Source organism: Macrobrachium rosenbergii, chromosome 3 (assembly GCF_040412425.1).
Source record: "Macrobrachium rosenbergii isolate ZJJX-2024 chromosome 3, ASM4041242v1, whole genome shotgun sequence".
Taxonomy (NCBI): Eukaryota; Metazoa; Arthropoda; class Malacostraca; order Decapoda; family Palaemonidae; genus Macrobrachium; species Macrobrachium rosenbergii.
In genome coordinates this window covers 92,380,921-92,406,902 of record NC_089743.1, presented here as the reverse complement: position 1 = coordinate 92,406,902, position 25,982 = coordinate 92,380,921, and the positions used below count along the sequence as shown (strand labels likewise).

Sequence of the window (25,982 nt, the reverse complement as noted above, 5' to 3'; positions counted from 1 at the left end):
TGTACTTCAAGCAGCAACAATTCTTAGATTTCTTTCAACTGTTCAGGTTTACAGATTAATGTTTATTTCTTAATGGCACTGCTCTAGTTCTCACCTTGTACAAAGTACTAAAAAAAAAACCCTTCCCTTCTCAAATAGTAACATGAGATGAAACTCGGAACTTGATCACATTACAAAACATGAAGTACAAAAAATTTCATACTGAAAATTTCAAACAAAAATTGCAGAATCGCCTTAAAAATATGGTGATGAAAGCAAGTATATTTACACCTACTAAAGATTTACCTAAATTTCATACCCTACTAATATAAGATCCAAATACCTACAATCAAGTTACGATTGAACATCTACAATTGTTTTAAGAGTGACTTCAGAGTGGGAATTTAAGTGTGAAAATTGAAAGGTTGAGGTACTTGATCCCTGTGTCTGGAAGTAATGGCATAAACTCATTGGAGTGTTGTTTAAGTGTGTGTTTAGAGTAAGAATGTAAGTGTGAATAAGGTTTGAATTCCTGTCTGTAGGTAGGGGCAAAAACACCTTGGGTGTGTGTGTGTGTGTGTGTGTGTGTGTGTGTGTGTGTGTGTGTGTGTGTGTGTGTGTGTGTGTGTGGGGGTTTCAGCACAGAAGTCAAGTTTCCAAAGAATCCTCCAGTAGGAAATGATGCTTTAAAACAAGTAAGGTATACAAGATAGCTTTCAGGAAAGAATGAAGGGTGAAATGACACTTAAGAGAAATATATACAGACTTCAGCAAGGCACAAAATGTGTAGAGGTGCTTTCAGTAAAACAAAGAGAGAGAGAGAGAGAGAGAATCTTTTTAGAGCAAATGCATGGGAGTTTCATTATAGCATGAAACGTACAAGATTTTTCCTCCCAAGTGTCCAAGCAATCAGAACTGCTTCTACAGTACAAAAAGAGGGTAATTCTGGAGCTTCCAAAGTGTGCTGTAAATATACAAAGTGTTTCTGTTCAGCAGCTTCAACAGAAGACTGAAGATCTACATTTATATCAATTCAGGAAAATATCTCCTTTCTATATCCGGTTTCTACAGCCAAATACATTGCAAAAAAATGTTAGCACTTCAGAATTCTGAAAACGTTGGCCACTTGGGCAAAATCTGTAAAGCTCTCTCTCCAGACTCAAAGTTTATCAGGCCTAGACTGCTATGTCCACAGGGTGTATTCCAAACAAGGAGATAATGGATACTGATGCAATTGACTTGACTTTTTGTTGTGGCAAGAAATAACAAAGGAACTAATTACTGTACCATTTCTGGCTAAAAGAGGGTTTAGACTTGATGAGAACTGAGGAAAACCTGAAATACAGAAGTCCTTGTACAACTATGTAAATCAATACAATTTGGTATTACAATAACTTTCCCATTATTCAAATTTATAGTTAAGTTTTTAACAATAACATTAACTGATCAAATGACTTACATTCAATGGGAATTGTATGAAACATGTTAACAACAACACCAGAAAAATAAAGATTAATACCTTAACCTAAAAATCTCCATATGTCAAGACACTGTTGCTTATTGGAATTCTAAAATCCACAAAACCTATACCTCAGAAATAAGATACAAGTATCAAAGACCTATCTCGTTAAAATGTAACCACAGACATGTCCATAATTATTTAGTTCCCAGGCTGAGACAGAACTCTTCTGTTAGGATTTCATATCTGATAACTACTTCTAGGGTAAATACACAAGCAACAAAACTCCCTTATTATCATATATCTATTTTTTATTTCACTTTCCATCCCTCTATTCTTTTCTGCTTTGCTGTTCAACTTCTTCAACCTAACCTGATTCTATACCTTTCATGGAAAATCAACCTCTCTGTGAGTACCTTAACAGGAAATGGGATATAAGTGGCTTCCTTGGTCCCAATGAACTTCTTCAGCCTAATTTGACTCTGTAACTTCCAAGGAAAACCATCTTTGAGAACCTTAAAAGGAAAAGAATATGAGTGACTTGCTTGTCTCCCAAAACTATTAAATAAATAGCAACTCTCTCCTAGTGACTAAGATGTTCACTAAGAAATGAATTTCCCTTTTGTAACCAAGTCTAGAAAATAATTGATGCTCTAGTGAAAAACTAATGAATGGTTCTCAAGATGATTTTAATCTTTCCAGAAAGTCTACCTATACATGTAACATCAAGATGAATACACTCTTCCCATAATTATGTGTTTATTTATTCATACTAAAAATATCCTTGTCAAACTTCCCTTTACTTGTACTGTACATATAACTAACATACCACTGTTAACAATGCCTAACTTCATTTAAAGCAACACACTTGAGCTTACTTACTGATTCATTTCCCTAGAATATAATTTTCAGAAATAAAACAAATTACCCTCAAGTATCCCTTTTAAAATTTGAAAGTAATACTTGGAATCTGAGCTTACTTATTAAATTATTTACCTTGAAAAGGGTACCAAACTGCGATCAAATTTGTAACCTTTGTAAGCCAGCAGCGTCATGAAATATGCACAGATGCCATGACTATAATGCCCTTGATAAGACACTCTCCAATATTTACAGCATTAACTTCAAATGGTTTATGTTTAATGTTAAGCAAGAAGCATTATCTGCATGGCAAGCTTTGTACAGAATTCAGAGAGTACAATGCCAAGTTGCTTATTATGTCATCAATTTTGAGATAAAAGTAACAAACTGAATTCTGAAATATATCCTGTCTTAACAGTGCATATGTGTACATGCTTCAGGCTATGATATCTCCCCTGTGTTAAGGAAAACCTTTCAATAAGGTGAGTTTCAAAATATAAGAACCAATCCTTACACAACATTACAATAATGCAAGACCTCGAAACTATTACTAACTTTCTAAAGGAAATCTGATACAAATCACTAAAGAAACAAACTGTGGACCAAACCTTCAAAGAGTAGACGAGAAGCTTAGCTTAATTCCAAATCCCTACTGTTATGGAAGTTGGTATAAAAATATCAGTAATTTACTGAGGAAAAATTACGGGAATAATTTGTACTTTAGTCGAGAATATAATATATAATATAAAGGTTAATACCTCACAGGTTTGACTCTACACAACTATTCCTAACTACACTGACCACCACGAACATATTCCACGAAATCAATGAAACCTGTTCTTTTTAAATTATGAACTTTTGCTACTGATAACTTCTGAACTTCAGGAAAATTCCTGAAAATAATTAAAATAACCAACTATACATCTTCCGCGACCTTAGTACCCAAGAAAGTACGCACTGAACGAGGACTTACAGGATATGCAAATCAAAACGAAGTTGGTGAAAAAGTGTCCTTAAACTTACGTGACTTCTCGATATAAAATTATCAAAATAATGCCATGATTAATAACTGATATCACCTGATAAATCATTCACATTTAATACTTCAGCCTGAAACATCCTTAACAACCTGACAGACGACATTAATATGAATTATAGGTACAAAAATTATATATCTGCCCTAAGTTACTTGATAGCTGATTTCAACATTGCTTAGAAATTCGATTTTAACACTGCTTAGAAATTCAATACAGCCAATATTGAATAAGAAAACCGAGTTACCTATGCATCCATGAAGCACTAAGCTACTTGTAAAACTATTGTCAAACCTATACTACTAGCTCCATGTCAAAACAAAACTATGCATCCTCGAAAACGTAACATCTGATAACTGTTATCAAACTAATAAGAAATTCATATAAAAAACCTATGCACCCCAAAAATACTACGCTGATAGTTAAATCAAACTTGACAGACGTTAAAATGAAACTATCCTAAAATATGTTAGTATTTGACAAATCTATGTATTCTGAAGGATACTGAGGTTCCACAGACATAGTTTAGCTAATAAGAATACTGAGTTAACAACATACATCCCCAAACACTGAGGCGCTTCATAGCTGGCAGAGAAATTCGATGGGAAATAAACAATCACAAAATATACTGAACTGACAGGGCAACTGATATTACAATGATGAGAATTCTTAGCAACACAACTATGTACTCATAACTTGAAACAAATCAAGCTATGTGTTAGCTAGTATTGTTATTATTATTATTATATTATTATTACTCAGAAGATGAACCTTATGACTGTAGAACAAGCCCATTGGGGACACTTGACTTGAAACCCAAGCTTCCAAAGAATACGGTGTTCATTTGAAAGAAGTAACGGAACGTAACAGGAAATACAGAAAGAGGAGATCAGCTGATAGAAAAAAAAAAATAAATGAACAAATTAATAAATTAATAGATAAAAATATAATTCACTTATAAATTAAAAGGTGAACTGCTTTAGGGTACTAATACATTGCATCTATGCTTGGACTTTTGAGGTTCCAAATGAAGTTGAAAAAGTAGTCCCATTAACATAAGTGAAGTTGAAAAAGTGGTCCCATTAACATAAATGAAGTTGAAAAAGTGGCCCCATTAAAATGAATGAAATTGAAAAATGGGTCCCATTAACATAAATGTTGAAAAAGTGGTCCCATTAAAATAAATGAAGTTGAAAAGTAGTCCCATTAACATAAATGAAGTTGAAAAAGTGGTCCCATTAATATAAATGTTGAAAAAAGCGGCCTATTAAAATAAATGAAGTTGAAAAAGTAGTCCCATTAACATAAATGCATAAATGAAGTTGAAAAAGTGGTCCCACTAACATAAATGATGTTGAAAAAGTGGTCCCAATAACATAAATAAAGTTGAAAAAGTGGTCCCATTAACATAAATGAAGTTGAAAAAGTGGTCCCATTAACATAAATGTTGAAAAAGTGGTTCCATTAAAATAAATGAAGTTGAAAACGCAGTCCCATTAACATAAATGAAGTTGAAAAAGTGGCCCCATTAAAATGAATGAAATTGAAAAATGGGTCCCATTAACATAAATGTTGAAAAAGTGGTCCCATTAAAATAAATGAAGTTGAAAAGTAGTCCCATTAACATAAATGAAGTTGAAAAAGTGGTCCCATTAATATAAATGTTGAAAAAGCGGCCCTATTAAAATAAATGAAGTTGAAAAAGTAGTCCCATTAACATAAATGCATAAATGAAGTTGAAAAAGTGGTCCCACTAACATAAATGATGTTGAAAAAGTGGTCCCAATAACATAAAGTTGAAAAAGTGGTCCCATTAACATAAATGAAGTTGAAAAAGTGGTCCCATTAACATAAATGACATTGAAAAAGTGGTCCCACTTACAAATGAAGTTGAAAAAGTGAATAAAATGTAAGTAAATACTTTGGGGGTAATATTAAACTTATATAAAATTTAGGTATAAAGAGCTCTTTAGATCTTGAATAATACTTAGCTACCACACAGCTAATGCTGGATGAACGTGGAAAATAAATATGAAATACCGAACAGGTAGCAGGTATAGGTAATAAACCATATAGAGTATCCTGAAATTATAGTGAATCACCTCATAAAATAATGATTCCTAAAGTTCCTATTTAGAAATTACAAGAATCACAGCTGAAGTTGGCTCAATTTTTAGTCAGCAGGCACTGTTCTGACCTTGACAAAACACGTATATGACACTATAAATTTAACCCTATCTTACTTTCACTTTAGTCCTATCTTACTTTTAATTTAGTCCTATCTTACTTTTAATTTAGTCCTATCTTACTTTTAATAGTCAAACGGGAGAAGACTGTTCCCTCTCAATACTCAAGAGGGACCTTTTCCAACATTTATGCTAATGGGAACACTTTTTCATGCTAACGAGACCACTTTTTCTACTGTACTTCATTGCTATCAATAGTAACAAATGACATTAGTGAATTGCTACATGCTGGCCCCCTATACAAATCTGATGAGTAAAATAGCAGGTTCTTGATGTGCACGTTCTCTTGAACTCCGAGGCGAGACTGCAGTCCATTCGAACTTGTCCCATTTTTGCCTGCAGGTTGCAGCAGGTTCTTTCTTGAAGAGAGAACGGGGAATTTAATGGCACCTTATTATGTTGAGATCTCTTGGCTTCACAAGTTATTTCTCCCCTGTGCAGTGTTCTTCATATGCACCCTTTTCCCTGTAACATTACTCTGTACAATTTATACAAGTTAGTATCTTCATTTCAGATATATTTAATTCGTGATGCTCGCTTATTTTGAAGAAATTTTCGTTAAAATGCTGTTTTCTTACTCTTTCCTACAAACTAGAGCACATTATCAGGTTCCATATACTTATAAAAAGCTCCAAATTGACTTTGTCCAGTCTGGACTGTTGTTCAGTACAATCAGTTTGCAGTTTTTAACTGGTGTTCGTAAAAAACAAAGGTGTTAAATACTGCCCTAGATTCTACTTTACTGACTCAATTCAAAGCTGTCTTCAAAAAGTCTCCCATTTATCTAAAATCAGTAGAACAATTCTATTTTTATCAAGGTCATACCGTCACAATCTTTTGATCAGATGACGAACAGGGCTTGGTCCTCTTTACTACAGGAAGCACAGGGGTCCGTACACTTCAAGTTCTTGAGCCGACTGTCATTCTACCAGCTGCTTAGCCTGAAAGATAAAAAGACAAGTAAAATATGCGCCACAGTTTCTTTGAGGAAATCGAGTTTTCTGTACAGTGTACAAGGTTGTATGAAACTTTCAGCCACGCCCCCTGAAACTTTCACTCACGATTCGGTGGTGGTCTGTGTTGTTGGTACCTAAAGCGGTGTTAGACGCACAATCATGGCCGACTTCCTTATTAAAATAAAAAGTACTGAGGCTAGAGAGCTGCAATTTGGTATGTTTCATGATTGGAGGGTGGATGATCAACATACGAATTTGCAGCCCTCTAGCCTCAATAGTTTTTAAGATCTGAGGACGGGCAGAAAAGGTGTGGACGGACAGACAAATAGCCAACTCAATAATTTTCTTTTACAGAAAACTGAAAAAACAGTTAATCAGATCCTGATAGATGTCAGGTCAAGCCATTACACTCTACACTTCTTGAGCAAAATCTTCCCAGATTATGAAGCCGAGCTGAACGAAAATTAACTTTCCAGTGGCACTATCACTGCCCTGCCAGTGCACCCTCTAAATAATTTCTATCAATTACTTTTGATACAAAAATCACTTATATTTTAGGCATCTTGAAGCTGTTCCTACAAAACAGCTGCAGATGACTTATGTACCTAAGGTCATCTTCTCTAACGAGCTAGAGCTCATTGTAAAGTCCGCTGTCTTCTACATGGAGCTAAATAGTCTTACTTGCTAAGGCTAGCTGCGCCACTTTGATACTTGGACTGCTAATGGATGTTTATGCCTGAGTCCTCTCAAGAGAGTTGAAATATCTACAAATGTCATAAAAGAATCTACTATTCACTTCAATTGCACTGTTAATTCATACTGTGAACAGTCCATAACAGAATCGAATCTTTTTAAAATGTACTTCCATTTGTGCTCTTCCAGAAATTGCTTGAACATGAAATACCACCTTTAAAATCTAATTTTTTTTTTTAGCACTACCTCTCATAGTTTATAATACTTTCCTGCTCTCAACTTTTGTATTCATATTTGTAAAATAATGCAAAAGTCTATGTAGTAAACCGATTGACCTAGACCCAAGTACCTGTCATTTCTGAATTGGAATGGACTATGAAGTTTAACCCCAAGGGCCAAGTGCTGGGACATATAAGGTCATTCAGTACTGAATAGGAAACAACAAAATTTTAAAAGTGTAACAGGAGGAAAATCTCGCATCTGAACTAAGAAACAATATTAGGAGAGGGTAGAAAGTAAGATGGAAGAAAGAGAATATGAACGGAGCTACAGTAAAAGGAATGAAAGGGGTTGCAGCTAGGGGCCATGGAAGGCACTACCACCCCCAACAGGACTGTCATTTTTGGAATACTCAGGAAAACTATTTGTTAAAGCTGGTGTGACCTTTCAAGAAAGTCAGCTCTGTTCTGTATCTGAGAAGCAAAGAGTAAGTTTTATCCCTAAGAAGCAAAAAGTATCTACCTACAGTTGCTGTCTTTAGTGGGAAAGTCAGGTTTGTTGGGTGTATACAGTACAGCACAGTACAGACAGTACGCGTTCTGGGCAAAGACAGCACAGACTTATTTAAAAGTAGGGATTAATGCTGGAAGAAGTATTATAAAAAGTATAAATGCACTTCATTAACAGATGCGTAATGAGGGGAATGGGTTGTAGGATGCAACAACAGTGCTAAAAGTGAATTATGCTGAACTGAATACAGTACAGAGTTTAAGCCAAAGGCCAAGCACTGGGAACAATAATGTCATTCAGCACCGAAACTAAAACTGACAGTAAAACTTTAAACCTGAAGTCCCTACCTTGTTCAGAACTTATGTCAGCAAACTGGTAAAATCTTACAGAGTATCTGTGATGTTCGCAAATGTTTGTTCAAAGGAAAATATTATTCTTTTTCAGAAGATGAACCCTATTCATATGGGACAAGCCCACAAAAGAGGCCACTGACTTGAAATTCAAGCTTCCAAAGAATCCGGGGTTCATTCAAAAGAAGTAACAGAATGCAAAGGGAAATACACAAAGAAGAGACGACCAGTTATTAGGAAACATAAATTAACAAATAAATAATTATATAAATAAATAAAAATGTAAATAAATTATTAAAACACAAGGAGAATTGTATTAGGGTAGTAATACATTGCATCTTCGCTTGAACTTCTGAAGTTCACATTGCACGACATCCTCACGGAGGCTGCTCCAGTTACAATATAAATGTTCACGTATAAATCTAAGTTGTTTATCTGGCGACTAAATTGACCTTTGCATGTAGATATCTACTAAAAACCTGCCAGTGGGTTTCATTGCTAACAAAATATAAAAAAAAAACTTTTGATTTGCAGTCATAGTTGATTTATTGAGAACGGGGAGTTTGTCATTACAGTAAACGCCCCGTATTTGAGGGGGATGCGTACCGCACCCCCCCCCCCAACCCCAGCGAATAGCTAAAATCCACGAATACTTAAAACCCCTCTAAAAACACTTAGAACTGCCTATTCTGATAGTTAAAAAAAAAAACTAAAAATGCTTATATCCTAGTATTTTAATAGTTTCATCACAAAAAGTGCATATGGCCATGAAAATAGAGTAATTAGTGAATATTTCTCAGTGAAAAATACCGCGAATGGGCGAATTTTCCGCGAATAACGTGTATGTATGTTCCAGAGAAATCCGCAAATACGTGAGTCCACGAATAGTGAGACCGCGAATATGGGGGGTTTGCTGTATACAAGATTTGTACCATTGGTCAAAGGGATTTTGTAACTTAATATATTAACATGGGTTGACAATAGTCCGACATCCCAAGTTTAACCTTGCTATATCGCCAGTCAAAACGTCCCTGGGTATTGTGGTTGCCATTTTAATAACTATATCAAAGCACGAATGATCTTATCCAACCTTTTAAATAATACAAGCAAATAATATTTTCACCATAATCTACTGACAACAGTCCACAAGTGGAGCAATCTAGTTTGTTCACAAATTGCTGTAACATATTTACATGCTAACGTATGGCTACTTTCCCGAATCAACAATATAATTATATCATGATAACAAGTGCTAGCCCTCCCTAATCAGAATAATGTTATTCACTAGACAGATGTTTACATGTTTGATCGGATTACATAAACATTAAATGCTAAAGGGAAGATCAAAATCAATATCTGGCCAAGTAGTCCAATATGGCGTCCTAAGTCCGACTGCTTCTCTCTCCTCATCCCTCCCAGCTATCTATAGGCTATGGGGTCAGTTACCGCGATGCATTACCTCCAATTACTTCTAGTAAGGGCATCTCCCTCCACTAATCTCTTCTTCTCCAAACCCTCCATCACTTGATAATGCCATCTTTCTCTCAGCAACAGATCCTTAAAATCCACCTCAGCATCACCATTTAATTCATTCAATCTTCTGTTCCTCTCTGCCTCTAAATTCTCATCTTTGATTACCAACAACAGTTGCTTCGTTATAAGAATTAGTTACTTATGTAACACAAACGTAGGTACAACTCAAGTTTAGTTGCACAGCGTATATCTCGGTAAATACGACATATGTGCAAAACATCATAGAAAATGAATAATTCTCCATCCTAAAGTACACCTGACAAGGAACTTACATGAACAAAATACGGCAAAATGTTAACCAATTTTTTTTTGGGGGGGTTCAGGAAAAGCAAAGCCCCCCCTCCCGCCCAGGTCAAGGCAGGGCATGGTGACCTAAGTTAGGTCAGGAAGGTAAGATTTGGCTGGGTCAGGACCTTTAACATGTTCATTTCCTGCATGTTTACGAAAGCTACGTCAAAACGGTTGTTGTGGTTCCTTGTAGCATTTAATGTTTCTGTCACCCAATCAACAAGTAAACATCCGTCTAGTTAATAACATTATTCTGATTAGGGAAGGTTACCATTCGTTATCATATGTTGTTGATTCGGGAAAGCTGGCATACGTTAGCTTGTAAATATGTTACAACATTTGGTGAACGAACAAGATTGCCCGATGTGGACACTGTATCAGTAGATTATGCTGAAAATCTTGTTGTTTGCTTATATTATTTACAGTGGTGCCATTCAAAAGGCTAGATAAGATCATTGGTGCTTTGATATACAGTAGTTATTAAATAGTTATTATACTGTACAAAAGCAGCTTATGAAAATATAGACCCAGGGACGTTCTGACTGGTGATATAGCAAGGTTAAACCTGCGATGTCTGACTAATGTCAATTCATATTAATATATTAAATTACAGAACCTCTTTGACCTAATATATGGTACAAATCTTGTATACGACAAACACCCTGTTTTCAAATCAAAATGACCATGAACATGGAGTATAGAGTACACTTTCGATGGTGCCACTTCTCCCAGATGTTGTGTAGGTGAGGCAGAATCTTTACCATATCTTCCTCATACCAGGTTCAAAAAGGTAAACACCTTGACACAACTGCTGAGCGTTTCTAGCTGAAGATGTAAAATGAGCAAAGGAGCAGAGATTTGATGAGCAAAGGATGATTTATAGTAAAAAATATTACAGTATGTGAATTGAAATCAGACTTTAAACTGTTTTGATAACAGGGTAGCATATGGATGATTAATTCATAATCTACATGACTTACACAAATGCCCAATATCTAGCCCAAATCCGATGACGAAAATAACTGATACAATGCAATAAAGAAAATACTGTACTTGGCTCCTCAAACACTGTAAATTAAGTGTATCTTGTCCTGGAACGATCTCTGGCCAGCAACGTAGTCCATGAGAGCCATTTTCGTAGTTTTGATTTGACTATAAGAGCAGCATTCACACGAATACTGTACTCTACAAAATTACATAAAATGGCCAACTCCGTGCAAATGGAGTTTCTCCCCAATCCTCCGAAGGTCTATTCAATGTCAACATACTATTTATATACTAAGCACGAGGACAACTATGCAATGTTATAGATATCACTAAAAATTTTGAAACATAATACAAGAATTGTTAACATATATATAAAAAAATACTTTGTATTTGTAATTTTTCCCCAGTAGTCAAAGGAACGCAATATTTTCAGCTGGTATTATTAATAAAAAGCGTTGACAAATGAGAAGTCTTAGGTGCAAAAAATATTATAATGGGTATTCTTTATTATTACTGATTGATTGATTATGCAAAATAAACATATACATACAGTCTTCTGTAGAGCTGTTAGACTAAGAAAACGGGCCTGTTTAAAACAGAAATGTCTTAGGGGTAACTATCAAGAGGACTTATCGCAAACACTTATTCTTCTCTATATTCTTGCTCGATTCCCATTCTTGATCGTGAATGGAATACTGTACATACTTTCTGAAGCAAAATATACAGTATATGTCAGGTTTACTAATAAGACATTTGCTAGAATTAAAGGAAATATTGCGGTCTGTATACTTTATGAACACTGTATTCTTTGGAAGCTTGAATTTCAAGTCAGTGGCCCCTTTCGTGGGCTTGTTCCATATGAATAGGGTTCATCTTTTGAATAATAATAATAATAATAATAATAATAATAATAATAATAATAATAATAATAATAATAATATATCTCGCCTCTGTCTGCCTTTAATTTTCCATGGGTACTGTCGTTCATCTCCAAATTCCAGCATGGATTCTGTGGACGTTGCCAAGACGCGGGACAGGAGCCGGCGAGTTAACGGACAGTCGTCCACACACGGGACCGAGGCTGAAAGGTGTGAACGAAAGCTATGTGAGCTCGTTACCAGCCAGACACAGAGCAGAGTCCTTACCAGGTCGGTCTCCGACCACCCTCTTCCCCTCTGACCTAGCCGATCTTTGTTGTGCTAACACAGTCCCACCAAAGTTTCCTTGCCTTAACTGATTAAGTCTGGCCTACACATCAAGACAACACATCCTAAGGGAAGAGGTACAGTTAGGATTTGGAGTTTGTTACAACGCCCATTCTTCCACTATAATTTTCAGTCTTTCTAATATTCACGACCCTCGGAGATCTGAGACAAAAAGCGAAGTGTTTAATGTTTTCAATTCCAGTAACATAAACATCTCATAGAATCTGCTATTCTAAATTGTTTCCCCTCTCTGCCTTCAGTACTCCTGAAGCGAATGTGAAAGTGTTTTCCTTGCAAACCAAGTGACAGCCAGTTTGTCTAGCAGAGTAGGCGTTTCGATGCTGTGTCTCTACCTGTTCGTCCCCGGTGCCAATTCGCCTGAACTCCCGACGTGGATGAACAACTCAAGATTAATATATGAAGATTTATATGCCTTTGTGGCAAGAGTTCCAGTATATTCACTTAATTTTAGAGGTCCCATACCATAGTGTGATTTATTCCTGACTAGAATTAATTCTCTGAGTAAGAATTTCCATCATAGATCGTAAAGTCTCTTGCTATTGGCACTATTTGATTTGTGACTAAAGTAACAGCAGTGCCGAGGAGCTCCCTGTGTAAAATCCTTGTGATCTGTGTAATTATAAACTAATCAGTGAAGTCTTGATTTTCTTTAATATCCACTTAATTTACTGCTAACTTCCTTCTTTTTATGGGTTTGGCCAAGTCAATCAGATGTGTTTTAAATTGTGATTAGAGCGAGATAGACCTACCCTGGTCTAGGCCCGTAAGAATATAAATATAAATATATTCAACTTTTTAATCTGGGTTACATTGTCTCAAACTGTAGATAGCAAATTGCTACGTTTATGTTACTTACGTAACTAATCGTTATAACGAAGGAAGTAACAGCTGTTCATTATCTAAGATGAGAATTAAGGAGGAGGAGGAGGAGGAGGAGGAGGAATGAATTAAATGATGACGATGCTGAGATGGATTTTAAGAATCTGTTGCTGAGAGAAAGATGGCATCGTGAAGTGATGGAAGGATTGGTGAAGAAGAGATTTGTAGAGGGAGATGCTTTTAGTAAAAATTACTGGGGAAAATGCATTAAAGAATGTTGAGTTCATTAAGCACACACATCACAATATTTCCTACAAGCACTGCAACCGAACAACCTCATCAAATAAGCAGGCAAGCAAGTGTCCAGCTAAAGTCTAAGCAAGAAACTACATTTGTGAAATGCAAGATGGTGATTAGAAGCTATTCGAGTTCAAAAAATTGTTGATTTTCATGATCACAATCACCATTTGCATTATAGGATTAATCCACAGATGAATTTCCTTCAGGAAAGAAATCAAGAATCCTTATCGCAGGAATAGCTTTCAATTGGTATATCATAAGACATCATAAATATTCCACAGATCAAGAAATTCTACAAAAGAAAAAACAATACCAGACATACATTTACTATTATAGGCACTTCGCAATTAGGGCCTAATGACTTCCATCATGATATACTTTATTACAATACAACCCGGTACAAAAATCTTCAGGCGTCTTGTAAAACTTCATAAAGATCTCGGCATGAAACGACATTTCAAAGAGTTAAAAAAAAAAAAGGGCGACCTGGTGGTTTCTTGAATGATTCTGAAAAGTTTGGGAAAACAGAAATGGTGAACAAGTAGCACCAAACAGATCAACTTAAAACCTTTAGTCCCTAACCTTGTTCAGAATTTAGGTCAGAAAACTGGTGAAATCATACAGTTCCTACCCTTGTTCAGACCCTATGTCAGCAAACTGGTGAAATCTTACAGAGTATCTGTGATGTTCACTGATGTTTATTCGAAGGAAATCATTATTTTTCAGAAGATGAACCCTATTCCTATGGAACAAACACACAAAAGGGACCACTGACTTGAAATTCAAGCTTCCAAAGAATTTGAGGTTCATTCAAAAGTAACAGAATGTAAAGGGAAATCACATAAAGAGGAGATGATCAGTTATTAGAAAACATGAATTAACAAATAAATAATTATATAAATAAATAAAAATGTAAAAAAATGATTAAAATGCAAGGAGAATTGTATTAGGGTAGTAATGCATTGCATCTACGCTTGAACTTCTGAAGGTCCCACTGCACGACATCCGCAGGGAGGCTGCCCCAAAGTTACAATATAAATGTTCACATATAAATCTTAGTTGTTTATCTAGTGACTAAATTCAGCGCTGCATGTAGATTTCTACTAAAAAAGTGCCATTGGGTTTCAATGCTCACAAACTAAAAAACTTTTGATTTGCAGTCACAGCTGATTTACTGCAAACGGTGTCTGTCGTTATGGAAGATTTGTACCATATACTAGGTCAAATAGATTTTGTAATTTAATATATCAATATGGACAGACATTAGACATCTCAGGTTTAACCTTGCTATATCACCAGTCAAAACGTCCCTGGGTCTATATTGTGGTTGCTATTTTCATAAGTTGCTTTTGTACAGTATTATAACTGTTTAATGCCTATATCACAGCATTAATGATCTTATCTAACCTTTAGAATGGCACCATTGTAAGCAAATAATTTTCACCACAGTCTACTGATAACAGTTCACAAAATGCTGTAACATACTTACATGCTAACGTATGCCAACTTTCCCCATTCAGAATAATGTTACTAGAGGGAGGACCATATCAATAACTGGTCAAGTCGTCCAATATGGCTTCCCCTGCTTCTCTCTCCTCATCCCTCCGAGCTATCTCTAGGCTAAGGGGTCCATTACCTTGATGCAATATCTCCAATTACTTCTACTACGGGCATCTGCTAATAAAATATACTTCTTGATATATTACAAAAAAAAACTTTATATTGGTAATTTTTCCCAGATAGGCTAGTCGATTTTCGAAATAGTCTTCAATCAGCTGATGTTCAATAAAAAGTGTTGACAAGTGAAAACCGAGATTGGAAGATCATCATCTTTTGTTATCAGATCTGCAGAAAAGATCCTTAGATGTTAACAATTCTTGTATTATATTTCAAATGCTCACTTCATTTACAGTGTTTAAGGAGCCAATAGCCATTGGTCCCAACCATGAGCAAGTTTCCCCAGATTTGGGAATTTGGGTGTTGATGGGGGAATTTTCACTTTGCAGTTCTTTGAATTTGTATTGCCCCTTTTTAATGATGCTGTCTGAAAAGCCCAGATCAATTTAATGTATGAATCCACTCATAAACACTACGTCGTGGCAAAACATTCCCCCCGTACTGTACTGAAATTCTTCTATGGATTTCAGCTCCTGGTACACCTTCAGACCACAAAAAACGGATTACAGAGCGTTGTTCTTCTTTGGTGCAAATGGAGAGTGGTGCGTCCGTCCTTACTTCTCAACAGCGCAGAGCGCACTGAAGTGGTAACGCTGAAACCAACCACAAGGGAGGAGGGCGGAGCCATCTACAACCCGACATAGCACACAAAGCCATACAGCCTATTCACAAACAATTAGAATAAAAGTGCGGATACTTATTGACTTACCCTCGTATATATAAATATGCAAATGACCGAGAATATAGGTCAATGAATCATATAAGAAAATAATATATCTGACCACAATAAACCCCTAAAAAGTGTGGAAAATTTTTCCACACTTGGCGTGGCTGACCGTACCTACCAGCATTAGGTACGTAGTGAAGAGTTGTTGCTAAAACACTCAACAAACCTCATTTAAACTGAATTTAAAATGTTATACGGCATCGTGACGCCACGAAGTAGTCACTATAACGAATTCTGAGGGTAAAAACAAAGAAGAAACGATCAAATTAATGAGGAAAGTCGCATCTGAACTAATAAAGAAAAAGGATATACTGTCATCATACATCTTGCGCGTCGTGTTGAGCTAGCAGCTGCTATGCATGTGCGAATGAGGAAGACAACTAAAAAAAAAAAAAAAACCTTTGGACCTGCTGGTTTGGGTTCATTGCTTTATAGCTATGAAATATTTTTGTAACGAAAGCAAAAAATAGAAAATTTTGAGTGTCATATTGGACACAAGACATTTGTTTTGAAACAAGTCTGTTTTCCTAGTCCAACAGCTCTACAGAAAACTGCAAGTTTATGTTTACTTTGAATAATCAGTCATAATAAAGAACATACCTATTATTTTTTACACAATTATAATATTTTTTGTGCCAAAGACTTCTCACTTGTCAACACTCTTTTTCTTGAAAATATCAACTGGGGAAAAAATACAATATATAAAGTATATTTTGTAATAATCAAGCGGTATTTTTTAATAATGTTAACAATTCCTGTATTATGTTTCAAAATTTTTAGTGATATCTATAACACTGCATAGCTGTCCGCATACTTAGTGCTTAAACAGCATATTCATGTGGTCAAGGCCGTCGGAAGGAAGTGAAAGTTAACTTACCTATGGGGATTATAAAATCTGACTGCAAGTTTTAGAGAGTACAGTATTCGATTGAATGCTGCTCCTATAGTGAAACCGTAATTAGGAACATGGCTGTCATGACTCATAATCTATGTTGCTCAAGTTTAATTTATAGTGTTTGAAGAGCCAATATCAGTACTTTCTCTATCACATTGCATCAGTTATTTTCATCAGTTGGTCTGGGCTAGATATTGGGCACTTGCATAAGTCATTTAGAGGATTATAAACTAAATCATCCTTATCCTACCCTGTTATCAAAACTGTTTAAGGTATGATTTCAATTCTTTATTTACTGTAATTTTTTTTCTACAAATCATAATATACTTATCAAATTCCTGCTCTTTCGCTCATTTTACGTCTTCAGTTAGAATTGCCGAACAATAGTATCAAGGGGTTTACCTTTTTTTAACCTGGTAGCCTAAAAGGAAGATATGGCAAAGATTCTGCCACGTCTACACAACATCCGAGAGAAGTGGCAACTTCGAAAACGTTCTCCATGTTTGTTCGTAGTCATTTTGATTTGACTATAAATAATTGCTAGTTGTGATGCTCAAGAAAAACAAAACACTAACTACTTGCAAAATAGTGGCAAGAACATTTTCTTCCAAAACCAATGCTGTTCTGCATAAGAATGTAGTGCTCATTAAGTTACCTTGATTAGATGGAAACCTGAAGCGATTCCTCTGTTGTATGCATTTGATGTGTCCATCAAGACATCGTTTGATTGACTTCTGCTGCTTCATGATTCAGAGTAAACAACCATTCTTTGATGTCTCTTTATTCAGTCATTACTATATAAACATAATATATAAATATGCAAATGACCAAAAATATAAGTCAATGAATCATATAAGAAAATAATATATCTGACCACAATAAACCCCTAAAAAGTGTGGAAAATTTTTCCACATTTGGCGTGGCAGACCGTACCTACCAGCATTAGGTATGTGGTGAAGTGTTGTTGCCAAAACACTCAATAAATCTCATTTAAACCGAATTTAAAATGTTATACGGCATCGTGACGCTACGAAGTAGTTGCTATAATGAATTCCGAGGGTAAAAACAAAGAAGAAACGATCAAATTAATGAGGAAATTCGCATCTGAACTAATAAAGAAAAAGGATATACTGTCATCATACTTGCGTGTCGTGTTGAGCTAGCAACTACTATGCATGCGCGAATGAGGAAGACAACTAAAAAAAAAAAACCTTTGGACCTGTTCGTTTGGGTTCATTGCTTTATAGCTATGAAATATGTTTTGTAACGAAGCCAAAAATATTTAATTTAGCAATACAACCAAGCAGTGAGGTATATGTTTCAACTTATATTAATAATTATCAAAAATTATGATCAAAATTCACGTAATTCTGATAAAATTGATATTATAGGGGATTTACTGGTGTAGGTTAATCATACTTCTGGCAGCACCAGAAGAAAAGGTGACATAAAAACAAAAATTTCATTTGTCTTGTCCGTGTTTGTATGTCTGTCACGGGGTAGGGGTTTGATTTTGAGTTAAAAGCCTTTCTGGGTGACACTGAGGCCGTGTGCAAAATTCTGTCTGGGTCTGTCAAGCAGTCCAGATTTCTATAGAAGCCAAAGAAATATAGAAACCACTTATATATATATATATATATATATATATATATATATATATATATATATATATATATATATATATATATATATATATATATATATATGAGAGAGAGAGAGAGAGAGAGAGAGAGAGAGAGAGAGAGAGAGAGAGAGAGAGAGAGAGAGAGAGAGAGAGAGAGAGAGAGAGAGAGAGACTTACAGTAAGAAAAACTGCAGTAAATGAAGAACTGAAATCATACCTTAAAACAGTTTTCACAGCAGGGTAGAACAAGGATGACTTAGTTTATACTCATCTAAATGGCTTACACAAATGCCCAATATCTAGCCCAGATCCACTGATGAGAATAACCGATACAGTGCGATAAATAACTAATCTCACTGGCTCCCCAAACACCGTAAATCAAGTGGACCATGTCCTCGGCAACGTAGCTAATGAGACTAACTGCAATGACAGCCATGTTCATAGTTATGGTTTGACTATGGAGCAGCATTCATACGAATACTGTACTCTCTAAAATTCTATAAGACCTATTTACCAGGCTGGCTACTCTATACGCACCCGACGGTCTGTACCACGTTAATATACTATTTACATACTTAGTATGCGGACAACTATGCAACATTATAGATATCACTGAAAATTTTGAAACCTAATACAAGAATTGGTAACATTATCAAAAAATACCGCTTGATCTATTACAAAATTACTTTATATATTGGAATTTTTCCCAAAGTCGACGATTTTCGAAATATATTGTCGTCAAGTTAAAGGGATGCAATACTTTCAGCTGATATTTTCAATAAAAGAAAGTGTTGACAAGTGAATAGTCTCAAGTGCAAAAAACATAACTGTGTAGAAAATATAATAGGAATATTCTTTATTGTGATTGATTATGCAAAATAATCATAAACATGCAGTTTTCTGTAGAGCTGTTGGACTAAGAAAACGGGTCTGTTTCGCAACAGAAATGTCTTAGGGGTAACTATCACGCAAAATGATTCAAAACACTTAATCTTCTCTATATTCTTGCGCGATCCCCATTCTTGATCGTGAATGGAGCATTGCATATACTTTCAGAAGCAAAATGCACAGTATATGTCGGGTTTACTATGAACCCTGTTATGATCACATCCCCTTACAGGTGTCATTCAGTACCCCATCCCTCCCTACCGTGAACCCCCTAACTGATCACCCACCTGCTGTTAACTGGGATTTTAAAAACCAACAGAAAACCAGATCCTCTAGGGAAACCAGGCTGCGGTCAGTAGTTCAACCGGCAGACGCCTTACTGTGCACCAGCCCAAAATGTTAGAAACGATCATCACAGGAGAGATCTGAAAGAATTCTATTCGAATATAATTTCCGCTATGCTTGCCTCCGGCAAGGATACCTTTAGATCTCGTCAAGGCAAGTCCCGTAATATACCTGGGTGGAATGACTTGGTTACAGATCTACTGTATATACACATTCACGAGAAATGTTTCTCCTGTGGACGCAAAATGGTAGCCTGAGGGAAGGACACTTTGCACTGCTAATGAGGCAGGCGAGAGCGCACTTCAAACTTGCCCTTCAGCACTGCAGATTGAATGAAAAGCAACAATGAGCTGATGCAATTTCTAGAAAATTAGAATCTGGAGATTACCAAAACTAAACCTATCACAGAGAGTAGGAGAAGCCGTCGCTGACGAGGCTATCGCAAGAATGTGGGGCGATCACTTCAGCACTATCCTGAATTGCATAAACGATCAAGACTCCCGAACGGATGTAAAGAACCTCCTTACTGAGTATAGTCAGTTTCATTTCGCCGACCGTATTACGCCAGGTAACATCAGGGGTGCCATAGACAACCTACCTAATAATAAATCGCCCGGCTGCGATGGTCTGCCTGCTGAAGCTTTCAAATTCTGCCATTCAATCATTTACATTTTGCTAGCTGCTCTGTTCAACGCGTGCATAATTCACCAGTTTCTCCCAGACTCCCTACACTTAGTTCACTTAATACCATTAATAAAAAACACGTTAAAGGATGCAGCTGACCCTGGCAATTATCGCCAGATTGCAATTACTACAATTGCATCAAAGATACTTAAGTCCGTTCTTCTAGTGAGACTTCTCCCCTTTGTACACACTACTGACAACCAGTTATAGATGTGAGAAAAGCATTTGACAGAGTAAACTACCTGAAGCTCTTCCCGAAGCTGCACAAACGAGGCACACCTCTATATCTAATTGGCATTTTATGTTGCTGGTTCTCCACACAGCAATTCTGTGTCAATTGGGGTAACGTACTGTCGTACACCTTCGGCTCCCTAAGCTGGCTCCGGCAAGGGGGCATTCTCTCTCCATACCTGTTTAACACGTACACAGATGCCCTGAATGTCAAACTGAACTCACTCCCAATCGGATGCACTATCAATGAAACAACAATAAACCACCTCTGTTACGCCGACGATATGGTTCTGATTTCCCCAAGTTCCTCATTGATGGGGTGGGTAGAGCTCTCGGCTAGCACGCTGTTGGCCCAGCGTTCGACTCTCCGACCGGCCAATGAAGAATTAGAGGAATTTATTTCTGGTGACAGAAATTCATTGCTCGTCATAATGTGGTTCGGGTTCCACAATAAGCTGTAGGTCCCGTTGCTAGGTAACCAGTTGGTTCTTAGCCACGTGAAATAAATCTAACCCTTCGGGCCAGCCCTAGGAGAGCTGTTAATCAGCTCAGTTGTGTGGTTAAACTAAGATATACTTAACTTTTCCTGATTTCTCCATCAGTGCAAGGTCTCCAGCGACTCATCGACACCTGCTGCCATTATGCAGAGGAGTTTGACATCCTATACAACGAAACCAAGACCCAAAACGACCTAAAAGATACGGCAGACACAGAACAGAGGCGTCGTAAACTATGTGCAACTGGCAACATGATTGCAAGGAGGTTTGCCTTCTGTCACCCAGACACGAAACTGCTGCTCTTCCGCTCGTACTGCCACAGTATATAAGGGTGTTCACTTTGGGCGAACTATACCCGAGAGACCATGAGACGTGCCACTGTTGTTCACAATGGCAGTCTGAGGCGACTCACAAACACTCCGCCACGCAGGCGTTCATAGAAAACCGCCAGGGTCACTGTGAGACGAACAATATCCCAGTCTGATCACCGATCTGAGAAACAGCAGCAATTCGCTCATACAAAGCCTCCTGAGCCATGAGGCAAGAAGATGATCTAAATTGTGGGAAAGATGGGATAATGAGGCTTCTGTTCCTTCAATGACTTGGACTCTATTTTTGCAGTTGTGAAGTGTCATCTCCAGAATCTGTCATTATTATTATTATTTCTACGTTTCTTGTTATTATTGGTATTTTTACTTTTTTATTATTACTGTGATTAACATCATTGCAGTTTTGCAATATTCAATATTCGTTTTTAGCCTTCTGGGCTTGACGTATGTAACCACCTAAGGTCCCTAGCTGGAAATTAATCGTTGGCAATCTGTATTTTAATTGTTATAATTTTTAAATTTTTTTTTACTATTTTTCTCCATATAATTACGGTCATTACCTTTATTATGAATTCTATTTTTTCTACTTCTTCAGCAACTGTGTGGATACTGTCGATCATTATTCTTATATCATGTTATCTTATATATCTAGACCGTGCGTATTGTATTGTATTTGTATAATCCATAACAGTATATGGCCTGAGCTGCAATCAAGCTTATTATTATTATTATTATAAACACCTTGGCACTATTGTTCGGCAATTCTAACTGAAGACGTAAAATGAGCGAAAGAACCCAGATTTGATGAGTAATGGATGATGTAAAAAAAAAAAAATTACAGTAAATGAAGAATTGAAATTATACCTTACACAGTTTTGATTACAGGGTAGAATAAGGACGATTTAGTTTATAATCCTCAAAATGACTTACACAAATGCCCAAATCCACTGAAGAAAAAACTTATAATAAATGAAACACTGTTTTTGGGTACTCACACACTATAACTTAAGTGGGCCTTGTCCCGGAACGGTCTCTAATGTCGCTAATGACAGCAAAAAAAGTTAAGTATATCTTAGTTTAACCAGACCACTGCGCTGATTAACAGCTCTCCTAGGGATGGCCCGAAGGATTAGACTTATTTTACGTGGCTATGAGTATGAACCAATTGGTTACTTAGCAACGGGACCTACAGCTTATTGTGGAATCCGAACCACATTAAAACGAGGACTGTGGGAGCAGCATTCATATAAATACTGTACTCTCTAAAATTCCATCACGCGATATGGGGTAGTTGCCTCCCTACGACCCGACGGCCAGTACCACGTAAATATACTGTTTATATACTAAGTCAGCGGAACGCTATGCAATATTATAAATATCACCCGGAAAAATTTGAAACTTTAATACAAGAATTATTAACACTAATAAAAAATATCACTTGGTCTATTGCAACAAATACTTTATACTGGTAATTTTTGCTAAATTATCTTCAAGTGAAAGGAATACAATATTTTCAGTTGATATTTGCAATAAAAAGAGTGTTGACAAGTGAGAAGTCTCAAGTGCAAAAAATATAATTATGTAAAGTGAGAAGTCTCAAGTGCAAAAAATATTATAACTGTGTAAAGAATAATAGGTACATTCTTTATCAAGACTGATTATGCAAAACGAACATAAACATACAGTTTTCTATTGAGCTACAGCTGGACTAAGAAAACGGGTCTGTTTCAAGAAAGGAATGTCTAATGGCTATCACGAGAAATTATCCTAAATAATTATTCTTCTCCATATGCATAGGGTTAATCTTCTGAAGAATGTTAATAATTCCCTTTGAATAAACATTAGTGAACATCGCAGATACTCTGTAAGATTTCACCAGTTTTCTGACATAAGTTCTGAACAAGATTTGGAACTATAAGATTTCACCAGTTTTCTGACATAAGTTCTGAACAAGGTTAGGGACGTCAGGTTTAAAGTTGATCTGTTTGGTGTACTAGTTCACCATTTCTGCTGAACTAAACTTTTCAGAATCATTCAAGAAACCATCAGATCGCCCTCTTTAACTCTTTCAAATGTCGTTTTATGCCGACATCGTTATGAAGATTTACAAAAAGTCTGAAGATTTTTGTACCGGATTGTATCGTCATAAAGTATCTCAAGATGGAAGTCACTATGCCCTTATGTGAAGGGACTACAATAGTAAATGTATGTTCAGTAATGTATTTTCTTCTGTAGAATTTCTTGATCTCCTGTGGAATATTTATGATGTCTTCTCATGTTACACCAGTTCAAAGCTATTCCTGCGATAAGGATTCTTGATTTCTTTCCTGAAGAAAATTCGTTTATGGATTAATCCTAGAATGCATATGGCGATTGTGATAACGAAAATCAACAATTTTTTTTGAACTAGAATAGCTTCTAATCACCATCTTGCATTTAACAAATGTAGTTTCTTGCTTAGACTTTAGCTGCACGCTTGCATCCTTGCTATCTTATTTGATGAGGTTGTCTGGTCCCGGTACTTGTGGGAAATATTGTGGTGTGTATGATTAATGAACTCTACATTCTTTGGAGGAACAGCATTGCTTTTGGAAGAAAACGTTCCTGCCACTGTTTGCAAGTAGTTAGTGCTTTGTTTCTCTTGAGCATCGCAACTAGCAGTTATTAAAAGTCAAACCAAAATGACTACGAACATGGAGAACGTTTTCGACGGTGCCATTTCTCTCGGATGTTGTGTAGATGTGGCAGAATCTTTGCCATAACTTCCTCATACCAGGTTAAAAAAAGGTTAACTCTTATCACTATTGTTCGGCAATTCTAACTGAAGACGTAAAATGAGCGAAATAACACAGATTTGAAGAATAAAGGATGATTTATAGAAAGTCAAACCTTAAACTGTTTTGATAACAGGGTAGAATTAGGATGGTTTAGTTTATAATCCTCTAAATGATTTACACAAATGCCAAATATTTAGCCCAGATCCACTGATGAAATTAAAAATGAAACAATGCGGTAGAGAATAAGTATATGAGCAGCATTCAAGAGCATACTGAACTCTACAACATTCCAAAGAGAACTGGGTTGTTCTTCCCGAGAAGTTCAGACACTTTCTTCTTATTCCCGATAAGTTCAGACACTTTCTTCTTCTTCCCGAGACGTTCAGACACTTTCTTCTTCTTCTTCCCGAGACGTTCAGACACTTTCTTGTTCTTCCCGAGAAGTTCGGACATTTTCTTCTTCCCGAGAAGTTCAGACACTTTCTTGTTCTTCCTGAGAAGTTCAGACACTTTCTCATTCTCCCCAAGAAGTTCAGACACTTCGGACACTTTCTTGTTCTTCCCAAGAAGTTCAGACACTTTCTTGCTCTTCCCGAGTTCAGACACTTACCTGTTCTTCCCGAGAAGTTCAGACACTTTCTTGTTCTTCCCGAGAAGTTCAGACACTTTCTTGCTCTTCCCAAAGAAGTTCTGACACTTTCTTGTTCTTCTTGATAAGTTGTGACACTCTCTTATTCCTTCCAAGAAGTTCAGAAACTTTCTTGTTCCTCCTGATAAGTTCAGACACTTTCTTGTTCTTCCCAAGAAGTTCAGATACTTTCTAGTTCTTCCCTAGAAATTAAAACACTTTCTTGTTCTTCCCGAGAAGTTCAGACACTTTCTTGTTCTTCCCGATTAGTTCAGACACTTTCTTGTTCTTCCTGAGAAGTTCAGACACTTTCTTGTTCTTCCCAAGAAGTTCAGACACTTTCTTGTTCTTCTTGATAAGTTCAGACACTCTCTTATTCTTCCCAAGAAGTTCAGACACTTTCTTGTTCCTCCTGATAAGTTCAGACATTTTCTTGTTCTTCCAGAGAAGTTCTGACACTTTCTTGTTCTTCCCTTGAAGTTCGGACAATTTCTTGTTCTTCCCGAGAAGTTCAGACACTTTCTTGTTCTTCCCTTGAAGTTCAAACAGTTTTCAGTATTCCCTAAAAGTTCAAAGACTTTCTTGTTCTTCCAAAGCAGATCAGAGAGTTTTCAGTTCTTACCAGAAAGTTTAAACACTTCCTAGTTCTTCCCAAGAAGTTCTAACAGTTTTCAGTTCTTACCTAGAAGTTCAAACACTTTCTTGTTCTTGCCAGAAAGTTCAACCACTTTCTAGTTCTTCCCTACAAGTTCAGACACTGTTGTGTTCTTCCAAGGAAGTTCAGACACTTTCCTGTTCTTCCCAGGAAGTTCAGACACTTTCCTAGGTCTTCTCAAGAAGATTAAACATTTTCCAGTTCTTCCCTAAGAGTTCAGACATTTTATTGTTCTTCCCAGTAAGTTCAGACATTTTCCTGTTCTTCCCAACAAGTTTAGACACTTTCTTGTTCTTCCCTTGAAGTTCAAACAGTTTTCAGTTCTTCCCTATAATTTCAAATACATTTTCTAGTTCTTCCCAAAAGTTCAAACAGTTTTCGTTTCTTCCAAAGTAGTTCAAACACTCGTTCTTCCCAAGAAGTTCAAACTGTTTTCATTTCCTCCCAAGAAACTCAAACACATTTTCTAGTTCTTCCCAAGAAGTTCAAACAAACTTTATGGTTCTTCCCAGGAAGTTCAACCACATTCTTCCATGTTCTTCCCAAGAAGTTCAAACACATTCTT

At 36.4% G+C, this 25,982-nt stretch overlaps 1 long non-coding RNA gene across 2 annotated transcripts in view; it reads right to left on the bottom strand.

Moving 5' to 3' along the window:
• Positions 1 to 613: 613 nt before the first annotated feature.
• LOC136828087 (uncharacterized) overlaps positions 614 to 25,982 on the bottom strand; it is a 33,151-nt gene continuing 7,782 nt past the window's right edge. Inside the window, exons 3-4 of one of the 2 annotated variants that reach the window (XR_010849908.1) lie at positions 6,405 to 6,520; positions 614 to 6,044 (exon numbers count right to left, since the gene is read on the bottom strand). This is a non-coding gene — a long non-coding RNA (uncharacterized lncRNA). The remainder of the gene's footprint in view (positions 6,045 to 6,404; positions 6,521 to 25,982) is intronic. The other variant, XR_010849909.1, reaches the window with a different exon arrangement.